We start from the raw sequence: 16,527 nt of genomic DNA on the forward strand, positions 1-16,527 counted from the left end.
GGCAGCATCCAGCCGTGGGAGCGGGCAGTGCCTACAGAGACCTGAGCGCCCACAACAAGGACAACATCATCGACCGCCTGCTGCTCGTGCCCCTGAGACCACCCGCATGGCACTTCTTCCACCAGCGCTGGGCACTGCGGGGGAGCTGCCCGTCAGACGCTCCTGCAGATACCCGTGTGGAGCGCCTGCCGGAGAACGGGCTGTGCTTCCTCCTCTACCCCACGGCGAGCTGAACAGAAGGCGGGCCCCTGCTTCCTTGCCGCCTCCGCACCTCTTCACCCTATGTAAAGATACCAGTAAATGTGCTTGTTTTAACAAATGCCGTGTCTGCGAGTGTCTGGGCAACACTTTGTTGGGGAACGTTACCCCTTAGCTCCACCTCCCCTCTGTAACAAAGAGGTGAAGTCGGTGCTCAAATTTACGCTTGCAGGGGCTGCACTCATGCTTCGATGTTTAGCACCGCCTTCTCTTCTCTTCTCTCTCTTCTCCTGGTGTTCTTGACATTGCCTCCTCCCCGCCTCCTTTCCCATGCCCCGGCCCACCTCTGTGCTTGCTTAGAAGGATGCCGCTGAAATCAGCTCCTCCGTCGCTGGGTCTCACTTTTTCTGGCTGCCTGGCATCCGGCTAACATCAACGCACCACAAGGCCTTACCGTTCTTTGCATCAGGGAAAGAGCACGGAGGGTACAAACGAAAGCAAGCCGCTTAGGAATGAGCATCGAACCAGTAGGCAAGGCTCTCTGAGCTTCAGGGGTGTGCTGAAAATCGAGAAGATGTCTCTTCATCCCCGCAATGAGAAGCAATGGGTTGTACGCTTACTAATCTACACAAAACGGCTTCTTAGAAGATTGTGTCATCTCTTGGGTGCACGCTTCGACTACATGTTATTGCGACCTTCCAATACTTAAAGGGGGCCTACAGGAAAGATGGGGAGAACCTTTTTAATAAGGCCTGTTGTGACAGGACAAGGAATAACGGATTTAAGCTAAAGAAGAATAGATTGAGACTAGACATTAGAAAGAAGTTTTTTACAATGAGGGTGGTCAAGCACTGGCACAGGTTGCCCAGAGAGGTAGTGGAGGCCCCATCCCGGGCAACATTCAAGGTCAGGTTGGATGGGGCTCTGAGCAACCTGATCTGGTTAAAGCTGTCCCTGCTCACTGCAGGGGGGTTGGGCTAGATGACCTCTAAAGGTCCCTGCCAACCCAAAACATTCGATGATTCTATGATTCTATGATATTAAGTACCTAGGCCTTATTTTACTGTATCAGTTTTTGTGACTGAGGCATCCTCATCATTCTCCTCACATGTAAGGATGTTCCTCAGGCTGTGTGCATTGGTATACATGCACTTGAGGTGGCTGGTCTTCTGGTTCCCATCTTGGGAGGCAGCTAAGGAACATTTGTCGCGGCTCTCGTTGCCCTGGCTTATTCCCCGGTCGGTTGCAATGGCGTGAGCATTGCCACTTTGGACCCCATCCCCCAAGTCCTTCACTTTAAAGCCCGCCTCACCAAGTCGGCCAGCTTGCTGCCACAGATTGCCTTGCCTCCTTCTAGACAGGTGGATCCCATCCCTCCCTAACAGCCTATAGTCATGGAAGAATGTCCTGTTGTCATCAAAGCCAAAACCCTCACGATGGCACCAGCCACCAAGCCAAAAGTTGATTTGCATTCTACGCCTATTGCTGGCTGCAGCCTTTCCTCTAACCCGTAAAATGGAAGAAAAGGTAACTTGGGCACCAATACTTTTTGCTTGCCACCCCCAGGGCTTTGTAGTCTTCCTTGATTCGATTCTGCCCAGGTTCTGCCTTGCAGTGTCATTCATGCCCACACGAGAAGAGTAACAATGGATAGGTCGTCTGTGCTCTCGACAAGCTGTGGCACCCTCTTGGCAACAGCTCGGACCTTAGCTCCCAGAAGGCAGCACACTTCTCGTGACTCCCTGTCAAGCTGGCACATGGATGCCTCAGTGCCCCTTAACAGGCAGTCACCCGCCACGAGCACTTGTTTCTTTTTGCAGTAGCTCCTGCGCGCTGCTACGGTTTCTCACTGCAGACCTTGCTTGGGGGTGTCTACAGCTGCTAAAGCTTCCTATCTCGTTTTGGTTGTAATGTTGGAGGGTTGGGACTGAAGCAGCGTCCTGCTTTTGTGTGCCACTGGGGTCCAAGAAGCCTCATTCTCTGCGGTGTCCACCACAGAAGCGTGGTTCTGAAACCACTGTTCTATCTCCATGTTGGCCCCTCTGACACTGCGCAGCCTTTTAACTGTTTCCTGCAACTTGTCCACCTGATGCAACAGATCATCAGCCTGTGCGCATCTTTTGCAGGTACTTGCCTTTTCTCCAAGAGAAGGGTCTGGGCACTCATTGCAATCTGCCGTCTGTACTGAAGTCTCCTTCCTTGCCAGTTCTGTCTGGGTGGAAGCGTCACAGATCTCAGAGCCTTTCTCTGTAGAAATACTAGTTTTAACTCTGGGGAGAATGCCCACCATTCTGGCAGAGACCTAGAGCACTTCCCTGGACTGTGGGCCTACAAGCTGGCTGCACGGCTCCTCTCACACACCCTTGCGCATGAACTGCTGCTCAGCATGCTGCGCCCACTTCACCCCTGTTTGCACGCCCCGCTTGCAGCGCTCCTGGCAGGTAGTGCACCCTAGGCTTGTTGAAATCTCCTGCAGTTGCTCCTGGCAATGCCCAAGCCGTGTCAGCCTCTCTCACAAGAGCCACCTGTGCCTGGCAGGGCTCTCTGCACGTCCTCTGGTTTCCCTGGCTCCAGGAACCCCCCCATGCACTACTACTCACTCAATCCTTGGAAGACTTTTCCTCAAAAGGAAGGAAGAACTGAGGAGCTCTTACCCTGCTCGAGGAAATAAACATTTCTTTAATTAACTCTTTATTCCTAGAAGGAGAGTTTATCCCTGCCTGAACAATATTTCAAAGAAGAGAAGTTGCTGCAACTGGGGAAAAGATCCGGTTTTTCTTTTTATCCACATTATTTGTCTTCCTCGTTAGAGAAAGCAGCGATATGACCGCTAATAGATGTGTATCCGTAGCTTCTCTGATAAATGGATGTATGATTTACGTTCAGGCTGGGAAGTCAAAAGTCCCTGGGTACAATGAAGGTGTATAATTATATGAAGTACGTTGGGGTACCGGCAGTGTGAGTGCATGTGCTACATGCACACGTATGAAAGCGTGAGAGAGAACTTCTCCCCAAAGGCTCCTTGCTGCTGCCGCTGCCGCTGCCGCTGGTGCTGGTGCTGTGGAAGGAGGCATGAGCCTGACGGCGGGGCTCAGCCGGGCGTGGAGGTCCTCATGCAAGGCAGGGACGCCCTTGTGCTGCCCCTGCTGCTCTTTCTGGGGAGGTTTCGGGGCCTGGGGAGCTCTGTCCTGCCGGGGGGGGTTGCGCTTTGCATGTTTCAGGGGCTGGCAAGCCAGGGGTGATGGCAGTGGCCAGCCAGGCGGGCTGTTGCCGTGGGGCTCTGGCAGCCGTGACAGCACAGAGGACAAGTCACAGAGGGGTGTCAGCAGGGCTGCCATCCGGCAGCGCCGCCGCTGCAGTACGGCTCGGGCCAGCGGTGAGTGGGGCAGGCGGGGGGAAGGCTGGGCCGGACGAGGGCCGGGGCAGAAGCGCCAGCCCCCGCAGGGCTTTCGAAGGCTGGGCAAGGGCGCAGCCGCTGCGGGGAGCGCCTTGGGCAGGGCAGGTGCCGCCCTTGGGGCTGGGCACACAGGTGCCCGCCACTGCCAGCCACGGCCAGTGCCTGGGGGGGCTGCGGGGATGTGCCCCCAGCCCCGCAGTGCTCACCAACCTTCCTCTTGCTGCCCCTGAGCTCCCTCGCCCCGTCTCCCACCCATCCCCGCGCCCCTGTGTCTCCTCTCCCCGCCGCCCCAGACGCCATCTCCCTCCCACCCAGCCCCACTGAGCCCCTTCTCTCCCTCCTCCTCCTCCTCCAGGCCATGGCTCTGGGAATCTCCCACGTCCTGATGGTGCTGAGCATCGTGCAATACACTCTGAGGGTGGGTGACCGGCCAGATGCGGCCACGCAAGACCTCCTGCGGCAGCGTGAGGAGCAGCTGAGCCAGGAGATGACTTGGCTCATGCAGGAGATGGAGCAGAGGAGCCAGGAGCCACGCGGGCTCGCCCAGGAAGGCGTGCTCCTCGCCGCCTGCCAGCACTGGTGGTTCTTGGCCTCTGCCGAAATGCTGCTGCTGCTCTTTGGGCTCTGCTGGCTCTCCAGGCAGAGGAGCACCGACTCACACGGCGGCGGGCACCAGGCAAGCTCCAGCAGGGAGGAGGGGGATGGCCACGAGGACAAACCACACCCTTATGACACTTGGGGTCAAGACGAGTCTGTGGCTAAGGTGGGGAGCTCCGCTGCGTCTGCCAAGCCCTTTGCAAGAAGGGCTTTCTGACGGGGCAGCATCCAGCCGTGGGAGCGGGCAGTGCCTACAGAGACCTGAGCGCCCACAACAAGGACAACATCATCGACCGCCTGCTGCTCGTGCCCCTGAGACCACCCGCATGGCACTTCTTCCACCAGCGCTGGGCACTGCGGGGGAGCTGCCCGTCAGACGCTCCTGCAGATACCCGTGTGGAGCGCCTGCCGGAGAACGGGCTGTGCTTCCTCCTCTACCCCACGGCGAGCTGAACAGAAGGCGGGCCCCTGCTTCCTTGCCGCCTCCGCACCTCTTCACCCTATGTAAAGATACCAGTAAATGTGCTTGTTTTAACAAATGCCGTGTCTGCGAGTGTCTGGGCAACACTTTGTTGGGGAACGTTACCCCTTAGCTCCACCTCCCCTCTGTAACAAAGAGGTGAAGTCGGTGCTCAAATTTACGCTTGCAGGGGCTGCACTCATGCTTCGATGTTTAGCACCGCCTTCTCTTCTCTTCTCTCTCTTCTCCTGGTGTTCTTGACATTGCCTCCTCCCCGCCTCCTTTCCCATGCCCCGGCCCACCTCTGTGCTTGCTTAGAAGGATGCCGCTGAAATCAGCTCCTCCGTCGCTGGGTCTCACTTTTTCTGGCTGCCTGGCATCCGGCTAACATCAACGCACCACAAGGCCTTACCGTTCTTTGCATCAGGGAAAGAGCACAGAGGGTACAAACGAAAGCAAGCCGCTTAGGAATGAGCATCGTACCAGTAGGCAAGGCTCTCTGAGCTTCAGGGGTGTGCTGAAAATCGAGAAGATGTCTCTTCATCCCCGCAATGAGAAGCAATGGGTTGTACGCTTACTAATCTACACAAAACGGCTTCTTAGAAGATTGTGTCATCTCTTGGGTGCACGCTTCGACTACATGTTATTGCGACCTTCCAATACTTAAAGGGGGCCTACAGGAAAGATGGGGAGAACCTTTTTAATAAGGCCTGTTGTGACAGGACAAGGAATAACGGATTTAAGCTAAAGAAGAATAGATTGAGACTAGACATTAGAAAGAAGTTTTTTACAATGAGGGTGGTCAAGCACTGGCACAGGTTGCCCAGAGAGGTAGTGGAGGCCCCATCCCGGGCAACATTCAAGGTCAGGTTGGATGGGGCTCTGAGCAACCTGATCTGGTTAAAGCTGTCCCTGCTCACTGCAGGGGGGTTGGGCTAGATGACCTCTAAAGGTCCCTGCCAACCCAAAACATTCGATGATTCTATGATTCTATGATATTAAGTACCTAGGCCTTATTTTACTGTATCAGTTTTTGTGACTGAGGCATCCTCATCATTCTCCTCACATGTAAGGATGTTCCTCAGGCTGTGTGCATTGGTATACATGCACTTGAGGTGGCTGGTCTTCTGGTTCCCATCTTGGGAGGCAGCTAAGGAACATTTGTCGCGGCTCTCGTTGCCCTGGCTTATTCCCCAGTTGGTTGCAATGGCGTGAGCATTGCCACTTTGGACCCCATCCCCCAAGTCCTTCACTTTAAAGCCCGCCTCACCAAGTCGGCCAGCTTGCTGCCACAGATTGCCTTGCCTCCTTCTAGACAGGTGGATCCCATCCCTCCCTAACAGCCTATAGTCATGGAAGAATGTCCTGTTGTCATCAAAGCCAAAACCCTCACGATGGCACCAGCCACCAAGCCAAAAGTTGATTTGCATTCTACACCTATTGCTGGCTGCAGCCTTTCCTCTAACCCGTAAAATGGAAGAAAAGGTAACTTGGGCACCAATACTTTTTGCTTGCCACCCCCAGGGCTTTGTAGTCTTCCTTGATTCGATTCTGCCCAGGTTCTGCCTTGCAGTGTCATTCATGCCCACACGAGAAGAGTAACAATGGATAGGTCGTCTGTGCTCTCGACAAGCTGTGGCACCCTCTTGGCAACAGCTCGGACCTTAGCTCCCAGAAGGCAGCACACTTCTCGTGACTCCCTGTCAAGCTGGCACATGGATGCCTCAGTGCCCCTTAACAGGCAGTCACCCGCCACGAGCACTTGTTTCTTTTTGCAGTAGCTCCTGCGCGCTGCTACGGTTTCTCACTGCAGACCTTGCTTGGGGGTGTCTACAGCTGCTAAAGCTTCCTATCTCGTTTTGGTTGTAATGTTGGAGGGTTGGGACTGAAGCAGCGTCCTGCTTTTGTGTGCCACTGGGGTCCAAGAAGCCTCATTCTCTGCGGTGTCCACCACAGAAGCGTGGTTCTGAAACCACTGTTCTATCTCCATGTTGGCCCCTCTGACACTGCACAGCCTTTTAACTGTTTCCTGCAACTTGTCCACCTGATGCAACAGATCATCAGCCTGTGCGCATCTTTTGCAGGTACTTGCCTTTTCTCCAAGAGAAGGGTCTGGGCACTCATTGCAATCTGCCGTCTGTACTGAAGTCTCCTTCCTTGCCAGTTCTGTCTGGGTGGAAGCGTCACAGATCTCAGAGCCTTTCTCTGTAGAAATACTAGTTTTAACTCTGGGGAGAATGCCCACCATTCTGGCAGAGACCTAGAGCACTTCCCTGGACTGTGGGCCTACAAGCTGGCTGCACGGCTCCTCTCACACACCCTTGCGCATGAACTGCTGCTCAGCATGCTGCGCCCACTTCACCCCTGTTTGCACGCCCCGCTTGCAGCGCTCCTGGCAGGTAGTGCACCCTAGGCTTGTTGAAATCTCCTGCAGTTGCTCCTGGCAATGCCCAAGCCGTGTCAGCCTCTCTCACAAGAGCCACCTGTGCCTGGCAGGGCTCTCTGCACGTCCTCTGGTTTCCCTGGCTCCAGGAACCCCCCCATGCACTACTACTCACTCAATCCTTGGAAGACTTTTCCTCAAAAGGAAGGAAGAACTGAGGAGCTCTTACCCTGCTCGAGGAAATAAACATTTCTTTAATTAACTCTTTATTCCTAGAAGGAGAGTTTATCCCTGCCTGAACAATATTTCAAAGAAGAGAAGTTGCTGCAACTGGGGAAAAGATCCGGTTTTTCTTTTTATCCACATTATTTGTCTTCCTCGTTAGAGAAAGCAGCGATATGACCGCTAATAGATGTGTATCCGTAGCTTCTCTGATAAATGGATGTATGATTTACGTTCAGGCTGGGAAGTCAAAAGTCCCTGGGTACAATGAAGGTGTATAATTATATGAAGTACGTTGGGGTACCGGCAGTGTGAGTGCATGTGCTACATGCACACGTATGAAAGCGTGAGAGAGAACTTCTCCCCAAAGGCTCCTTGCTGCTGCCGCTGCCGCTGCCGCTGGTGCTGGTGCTGTGGAAGGAGGCATGAGCCTGACGGCGGGGCTCAGCCGGGCGTGGAGGTCCTCATGCAAGGCAGGGACGCCCTTGTGCTGCCCCTGCTGCTCTTTCTGGGGAGGTTTCGGGGCCTGGGGAGCTCTGTCCTGCCGGGGGGGGTTGCGCTTTGCATGTTTCAGGGGCTGGCAAGCCAGGGGTGATGGCAGTGGCCAGCCAGGCGGGCTGTTGCCGTGGGGCTCTGGCAGCCGTGACAGCACAGAGGACAAGTCACAGAGGGGTGTCAGCAGGGCTGCCATCCGGCAGCGCCGCCGCTGCAGTACGGCTCGGGCCAGCGGTGAGTGGGGCAGGCGGGGGGAAGGCTGGGCCGGACGAGGGCCGGGGCAGAAGCGCCAGCCCCCGCAGGGCTTTCGAAGGCTGGGCAAGGGCGCAGCCGCTGCGGGGAGCGCCTTGGGCAGGGCAGGTGCCGCCCTTGGGGCTGGGCACACAGGTGCCCGCCACTGCCAGCCACGGCCAGTGCCTGGGGGGGCTGCAGGGATGTGCCCCCAGCCCCGCAGTGCTCACCAACCTTCCTCTTGCTGCCCCTGAGCTCCCTCGCCCCGTCTCCCACCCATCCCCGCGCCCCTGTGTCTCCTCTCCCCGCCGCCCCAGACGCCATCTCCCTCCCACCCAGCCCCACTGAGCCCCTTCTCTCCCTCCTCCTCCTCCTCCAGGCCATGGCTCTGGGAATCTCCCACGTCCTGATGGTGCTGAGCATCGTGCAATACACTCTGAGGGTGGGTGACCGGCCAGATGCGGCCACGCAAGACCTCCTGCGGCAGCGTGAGGAGCAGCTGAGCCAGGAGATGACTTGGCTCATGCAGGAGATGGAGCAGAGGAGCCAGGAGCCACGCGGGCTCGCCCAGGAAGGCGTGCTCCTCGCCGCCTGCCAGCACTGGTGGTTCTTGGCCTCTGCCGAAATGCTGCTGCTGCTCTTTGGGCTCTGCTGGCTCTCCAGGCAGAGGAGCACCGACTCACACGGCGGCGGGCACCAGGCAAGCTCCAGCAGGGAGGAGGGGGATGGCCACGAGGACAAACCACACCCTTATGACACTTGGGGTCAAGACGAGTCTGTGGCTAAGGTGGGGAGCTCCGCTGCGTCTGCCAAGCCCTTTGCAAGAAGGGCTTTCTGACGGGGCAGCATCCAGCCGTGGGAGCGGGCAGTGCCTACAGAGACCTGAGCGCCCACAACAAGGACAACATCATCGACCGCCTGCTGCTCGTGCCCCTGAGACCACCCGCATGGCACTTCTTCCACCAGCGCTGGGCACTGCGGGGGAGCTGCCCGTCAGACGCTCCTGCAGATACCCGTGTGGAGCGCCTGCCGGAGAACGGGCTGTGCTTCCTCCTCTACCCCACGGCGAGCTGAACAGAAGGCGGGCCCCTGCTTCCTTGCCGCCTCCGCACCTCTTCACCCTATGTAAAGATACCAGTAAATGTGCTTGTTTTAACAAATGCCGTGTCTGCGAGTGTCTGGGCAACACTTTGTTGGGGAACGTTACCCCTTAGCTCCACCTCCCCTCTGTAACAAAGAGGTGAAGTCGGTGCTCAAATTTACGCTTGCAGGGGCTGCACTCATGCTTCGATGTTTAGCACCGCCTTCTCTTCTCTTCTCTCTCTTCTCCTGGTGTTCTTGACATTGCCTCCTCCCCGCCTCCTTTCCCATGCCCCGGCCCACCTCTGTGCTTGCTTAGAAGGATGCCGCTGAAATCAGCTCCTCCGTCGCTGGGTCTCACTTTTTCTGGCTGCCTGGCATCCGGCTAACATCAACGCACCACAAGGCCTTACCGTTCTTTGCATCAGGGAAAGAGCACGGAGGGTACAAACGAAAGCAAGCCGCTTAGGAATGAGCATCGTACCAGTTGGCAAGGCTCTCTGAGCTTCAGGGGTGTGCTGAAAATCGAGAAGATGTCTCTTCATCCCCGCAATGAGAAGCAATGGGTTGTACGCTTACTAATCTACACAAAACGGCTTCTTAGAAGATTGTGTCATCTCTTGGGTGCACGCTTCAACTACATGTTATTGCGACCTTCCAATACTTAAAGGGGGCCTACAGGAAAGATGGGGAGAACCTTTTTAATAAGGCCTGTTGTGACAGGACAAGGAATAACGGATTTAAGCTAAAGAAGAATAGATTGAGACTAGACATTAGAAAGAAGTTTTTTACAATGAGGGTGGTCAAGCACTGGCACAGGTTGCCCAGAGAGGTAGTGGAGGCCCCATCCCGGGCAACATTCAAGGTCAGGTTGGATGGGGCTCTGAGCAACCTGATCTGGTTAAAGCTGTCCCTGCTCACTGCAGGGGGGTTGGGCTAGATGACCTCTAAAGGTCCCTGCCAACCCAAAACATTCGATGATTCTATGATTCTATGATATTAAGTACCTAGGCCTTATTTTACTGTATCAGTTTTTGTGACTGAGGCATCCTCATCATTCTCCTCACATGTAAGGATGTTCCTCAGGCTGTGTGCATTGGTATACATGCACTTGAGGTGGCTGGTCTTCTGGTTCCCATCTTGGGAGGCAGCTAAGGAACATTTGTCGCGGCTCTCGTTGCCCTGGCTTATTCCCCGGTCGGTTGCAATGGCGTGAGCATTGCCACTTTGGACCCCATCCCCCAAGTCCTTCACTTTAAAGCCCGCCTCACCAAGTCGGCCAGCTTGCTGCCACAGATTGCCTTGCCTCCTTCTAGACAGGTGGATCCCATCCCTCCCTAACAGCCTATAGTCATGGAAGAATGTCCTGTTGTCATCAAAGCCAAAACCCTCACGATGGCACCAGCCACCAAGCCAAAAGTTGATTTGCATTCTACGCCTTTTGCTGGCTGCAGCCTTTCCTCTAACCCGTAAAATGGAAGAAAAGGTAACTTGGGCACCAATACTTTTTGCTTGCCACCCCCAGGGCTTTGTAGTCTTCCTTGATTCGATTCTGCCCAGGTTCTGCCTTGCAGTGTCATTCATGCCCACATGAGAAGAGTAACAATGGATAGGTCGTCTGTGCTCTCGACAAGCTGTGGCACCCTCTTGGCAACAGCTCGGACCTTAGCTCCCAGAAGGCAGCACACTTCTCGTGACTCCCTGTCAAGCTGGCACATGGATGCCTCAGTGCCCCTTAACAGGCAGTCACCCGCCACGAGCACTTGTTTCTTTTTGCAGTAGCTCCTGCGCGCTGCTACGGTTTCTCACTGCAGACCTTGCTTGGGGGTGTCTACAGCTGCTAAAGCTTCCTATCTCGTTTTGGTTGTAATGTTGGAGGGTTGGGACTGAAGCAGCGTCCTGCTTTTGTGTGCCACTGGGGTCCAAGAAGCCTCATTCTCTGCGGTGTCCACCACAGAAGCGTGGTTCTGAAACCACTGTTCTATCTCCATGTTGGCCCCTCTGACACTGCACAGCCTTTTAACTGTTTCCTGCAACTTGTCCACCTGATGCAACAGATCATCAGCCTGTGCGCATCTTTTGCAGGTACTTGCCTTTTCTCCAAGAGAAGGGTCTGGGCACTCATTGCAATCTGCCGTCTGTACTGAAGTCTCCTTCCTTGCCAGTTCTGTCTGGGTGGAAGCGTCACAGATCTCAGAGCCTTTCTCTGTAGAAATACTAGTTTTAACTCTGGGGAGAATGCCCACCATTCTGGCAGAGACCTAGAGCACTTCCCTGGACTGTGGGCCTACAAGCTGGCTGCACGGCTCCTCTCACACACCCTTGCGCATGAACTGCTGCTCAGCATGCTGCGCCCACTTCACCCCTGTTTGCACGCCCCGCTTGCAGCGCTCCTGGCAGGTAGTGCACCCTAGGCTTGTTGAAATCTCCTGCAGTTGCTCCTGGCAATGCCCAAGCCGTGTCAGCCTCTCTCACAAGAGCCACCTGGGCCTGGCAGGGCTCTCTGCACGTCCTCTGGTTTCCCTGGCTCCAGGAACCCCCCCATGCACTACTACTCACTCAATCCTTGGAAGACTTTTCCTCAAAAGGAAGGAAGAACTGAGGAGCTCTTACCCTGCTCGAGGAAATAAACATTTCTTTAATTAACTCTTTATTCCTAGAAGGAGAGTTTATCCCTGCCTGAACAATATTTCAAAGAAGAGAAGTTGCTGCAACTGGGGAAAAGATCCGGTTTTTCTTTTTATCCACATTATTTGTCTTCCTCGTTAGAGAAAGCAGCGATATGACCGCTAATAGATGTGTATCCGTAGCTTCTCTGATAAATGGATGTATGATTTACGTTCAGGCTGGGAAGTCAAAAGTCCCTGGGTACAATGAAGGTGTATAATTATATGAAGTACGTTGGGGTACCGGCAGTGTGAGTGCATGTGCTACATGCACACGTATGAAAGCGTGAGAGAGAACTTCTCCCCAAAGGCTCCTTGCTGCTGCTGCTGCCGCTGCCGCTGCCGCTGCCGCTGGTGCTGGTGCTGTGGAAGGAGGCATGAGCCTGACGGCGGGGCTCAGCCGGGCGTGGAGGTCCTCATGCAAGGCAGGGACGCCCTTGTGCTGCCCCTGCTGCTCTTTCTGGGGAGGTTTCGGGGCCTGGGGAGCTCTGTCCTGCCGGGGGGGGTTGCGCTTTGCATGTTTCAGGGGCTGGCAAGCCAGGGGTGATGGCAGTGGCCAGCCAGGCGGGCTGTTGCCGTGGGGCTCTGGCAGCCGTGACAGCACAGAGGACAAGTCACAGAGGGGTGTCAGCAGGGCTGCCATCCGGCAGCGCCGCCGCTGCAGTACGGCTCGGGCCAGCGGTGAGTGGGGCAGGCGGGGGGAAGGCTGGGCCGGACGAGGGCCGGGGCAGAAGCGCCAGCCCCCGCAGGGCTTTCGAAGGCTGGGCAAGGGCGCAGCCGCTGCGGGGAGCGCCTTGGGCAGGGCAGGTGCCGCCCTTGGGGCTGGGCACACAGGTGCCCGCCACTGCCAGCCACGGCCAGTGCCTGGGGGGGCTGCGGGGATGTGCCCCCAGCCCCGCAGTGCTCACCAACCTTCCTCTTGCTGCCCCTGAGCTCCCTCGCCCCGTCTCCCACCCATCCCCGCGCCCCTGTGTCTCCTCTCCCCGCCGCCCCAGACGCCATCTCCCTCCCACCCAGCCCCACTGAGCCCCTTCTCTCCCTCCTCCTCCTCCTCCAGGCCATGGCTCTGGGAATCTCCCACGTCCTGATGGTGCTGAGCATCGTGCAATACACTCTGAGGGTGGGTGACCGGCCAGATGCGGCCACGCAAGACCTCCTGCGGCAGCGTGAGGAGCAGCTGAGCCAGGAGATGACTTGGCTCATGCAGGAGATGGAGCAGAGGAGCCAGGAGCCACGCGGGCTCGCCCAGGAAGGCGTGCTCCTCGCCGCCTGCCAGCACTGGTGGTTCTTGGCCTCTGCCGAAATGCTGCTGCTGCTCTTTGGGCTCTGCTGGCTCTCCAGGCAGAGGAGCACCGACTCACACGGCGGCGGGCACCAGGCAAGCTCCAGCAGGGAGGAGGGGGATGGCCACGAGGACAAACCACACCCTTATGACACTTGGGGTCAAGACGAGTCTGTGGCTAAGGTGGGGAGCTCCGCTGCGTCTGCCAAGCCCTTTGCAAGAAGGGCTTTCTGACGGGGCAGCATCCAGCCGTGGGAGCGGGCAGTGCCTACAGAGACCTGAGCGCCCACAACAAGGACAACATCATCGACCGCCTGCTGCTCGTGCCCCTGAGACCACCCGCATGGCACTTCTTCCACCAGCGCTGGGCACTGCGGGGGAGCTGCCCGTCAGACGCTCCTGCAGATACCCGTGTGGAGCGCCTGCCGGAGAACGGGCTGTGCTTCCTCCTCTACCCCACGGCGAGCTGAACAGAAGGCGGGCCCCTGCTTCCTTGCCGCCTCCGCACCTCTTCACCCTATGTAAAGATACCAGTAAATGTGCTTGTTTTAACAAATGCCGTGTCTGCGAGTGTCTGGGCAACACTTTGTTGGGGAACGTTACCCCTTAGCTCCACCTCCCCTCTGTAACAAAGAGGTGAAGTCGGTGCTCAAATTTACGCTTGCAGGGGCTGCACTCATGCTTCGATGTTTAGCACCGCCTTCTCTTCTCTTCTCTCTCTTCTCCTGGTGTTCTTGACATTGCCTCCTCCCCGCCTCCTTTCCCATGCCCCGGCCCACCTCTGTGCTTGCTTAGAAGGATGCCGCTGAAATCAGCTCCTCTGTCGCTGGGTCTCACTTTTTCTGGCTGCCTGGCATCCGGCTAACATCAACGCACCACAAGGCCTTACCGTTCTTTGCATCAGGGAAAGAGCACGGAGGGTACAAACGAAAGCAAGCCGCTTAGGAATGAGCATCGTACCAGTTGGCAAGGCTCTCTGAGCTTCAGGGGTGTGCTGAAAATCGAGAAGATGTCTCTTCATCCCCGCAATGAGAAGCAATGGGTTGTACGCTTACTAATCTACACAAAACGGCTTCTTAGAAGATTGTGTCATCTCTTGGGTGCACGCTTCAACTACATGTTATTGCGACCTTCCAATACTTAAAGGGGGCCTACAGGAAAGATGGGGAGAACCTTTTTAATAAGGCCTGTTGTGACAGGACAAGGAATAACGGATTTAAGCTAAAGAAGAATAGATTGAGACTAGACATTAGAAAGAAGTTTTTTACAATGAGGGTGGTCAAGCACTGGCACAGGTTGCCCAGAGAGGTAGTGGAGGCCCCATCCCGGGCAACATTCAAGGTCAGGTTGGATGGGGCTCTGAGCAACCTGATCTGGTTAAAGCTGTCCCTGCTCACTGCAGGGGGGTTGGGCTAGATGACCTCTAAAGGTCCCTGCCAACCCAAAACATTCGATGATTCTATGATTCTATGATATTAAGTACCTAGGCCTTATTTTACTGTATCAGTTTTTGTGACTGAGGCATCCTCATCATTCTCCTCACATGTAAGGATGTTCCTCAGGCTGTGTGCATTGGTATACATGCACTTGAGGTGGCTGGTCTTCTGGTTCCCATCTTGGGAGGCAGCTAAGGAACATTTGTCGCGGCTCTCGTTGCCCTGGCTTATTCCCCGGTCGGTTGCAATGGCGTGAGCATTGCCACTTTGGACCCCATCCCCCAAGTCCTTCACTTTAAAGCCCGCCTCACCAAGTCGGCCAGCTTGCTGCCACAGATTGCCTTGCCTCCTTCTAGACAGGTGGATCCCATCCCTCCCTAACAGCCTATAGTCATGGAAGAATGTCCTGTTGTCATCAAAGCCAAAACCCTCACGATGGCACCAGCCACCAAGCCAAAAGTTGATTTGCATTCTACGCCTTTTGCTGGCTGCAGCCTTTCCTCTAACCCGTAAAATGGAAGAAAAGGTAACTTGGGCACCAATACTTTTTGCTTGCCACCCCCAGGGCTTTGTAGTCTTCCTTGATTCGATTCTGCCCAGGTTCTGCCTTGCAGTGTCATTCATGCCCACATGAGAAGAGTAACAATGGATAGGTCGTCTGTGCTCTCGACAAGCTGTGGCACCCTCTTGGCAACAGCTCGGACCTTAGCTCCCAGAAGGCAGCACACTTCTCGTGACTCCCTGTCAAGCTGGCACATGGATGCCTCAGTGCCCCTTAACAGGCAGTCACCCGCCACGAGCACTTGTTTCTTTTTGCAGTAGCTCCTGCGCGCTGCTACGGTTTCTCACTGCAGACCTTGCTTGGGGGTGTCTACAGCTGCTAAAGCTTCCTATCTCGTTTTGGTTGTAATGTTGGAGGGTTGGGACTGAAGCAGCGTCCTGCTTTTGTGTGCCACTGGGGTCCAAGAAGCCTCATTCTCTGCGGTGTCCACCACAGAAGCGTGGTTCTGAAACCACTGTTCTATCTCCATGTTGGCCCCTCTGACACTGCACAGCCTTTTAACTGTTTCCTGCAACTTGTCCACCTGATGCAACAGATCATCAGCCTGTGCGCATCTTTTGCAGGTACTTGCCTTTTCTCCAAGAGAAGGGTCTGGGCACTCATTGCAATCTGCCGTCTGTACTGAAGTCTCCTTCCTTGCCAGTTCTGTCTGGGTGGAAGCGTCACAGATCTCAGAGCCTTTCTCTGTAGAAATACTAGTTTTAACTCTGGGGAGAATGCCCACCATTCTGGCAGAGACCTAGAGCACTTCCCTGGACTGTGGGCCTACAAGCTGGCTGCACGGCTCCTCTCACACACCCTTGCGCATGAACTGCTGCTCAGCATGCTGCGCCCACTTCACCCCTGTTTGCACGCCCCGCTTGCAGCGCTCCTGGCAGGTAGTGCACCCTAGGCTTGTTGAAATCTCCTGCAGTTGCTCCTGGCAATGCCCAAGCCGTGTCAGCCTCTCTCACAAGAGCCACCTGGGCCTGGCAGGGCTCTCTGCACGTCCTCTGGTTTCCCTGGCTCCAGGAACCCCCCCATGCACTACTACTCACTCAATCCTTGGAAGACTTTTCCTCAAAAGGAAGGAAGAACTGAGGAGCTCTTACCCTGCTCGAGGAAATAAACATTTCTTTAATTAACTCTTTATTCCTAGAAGGAGAGTTTATCCCTGCCTGAACAATATTTCAAAGAAGAGAAGTTGCTGCAACTGGGGAAAAGATCCGGTTTTTCTTTTTATCCACATTATTTGTCTTCCTCGTTAGAGAAAGCAGCGATATGACCGCTAATAGATGTGTATCCGTAGCTTCTCTGATAAATGGATGTATGATTTACGTTCAGGCTGGGAAGTCAAAAGTCCCTGGGTACAATGAAGGTGTATAATTATATGAAGTACGTTGGGGTACCGGCAGTGTGAGTGCATGTGCTACATGCACACGTATGAAAGCGTGAGAGAGAACTTCTCCCCAAAGGCTCCTTGCTGCTGCCGCTGCCGCTGCCGCTGCCGCTGGTGCTGGTGCTGTGGAAGGAGGCATG

Source organism: Pelecanus crispus, chromosome 1 (genome assembly GCF_030463565.1).
Source record: "Pelecanus crispus isolate bPelCri1 chromosome 1, bPelCri1.pri, whole genome shotgun sequence".
NCBI lineage: Eukaryota > Metazoa > Chordata > Aves > Pelecaniformes > Pelecanidae > Pelecanus > Pelecanus crispus.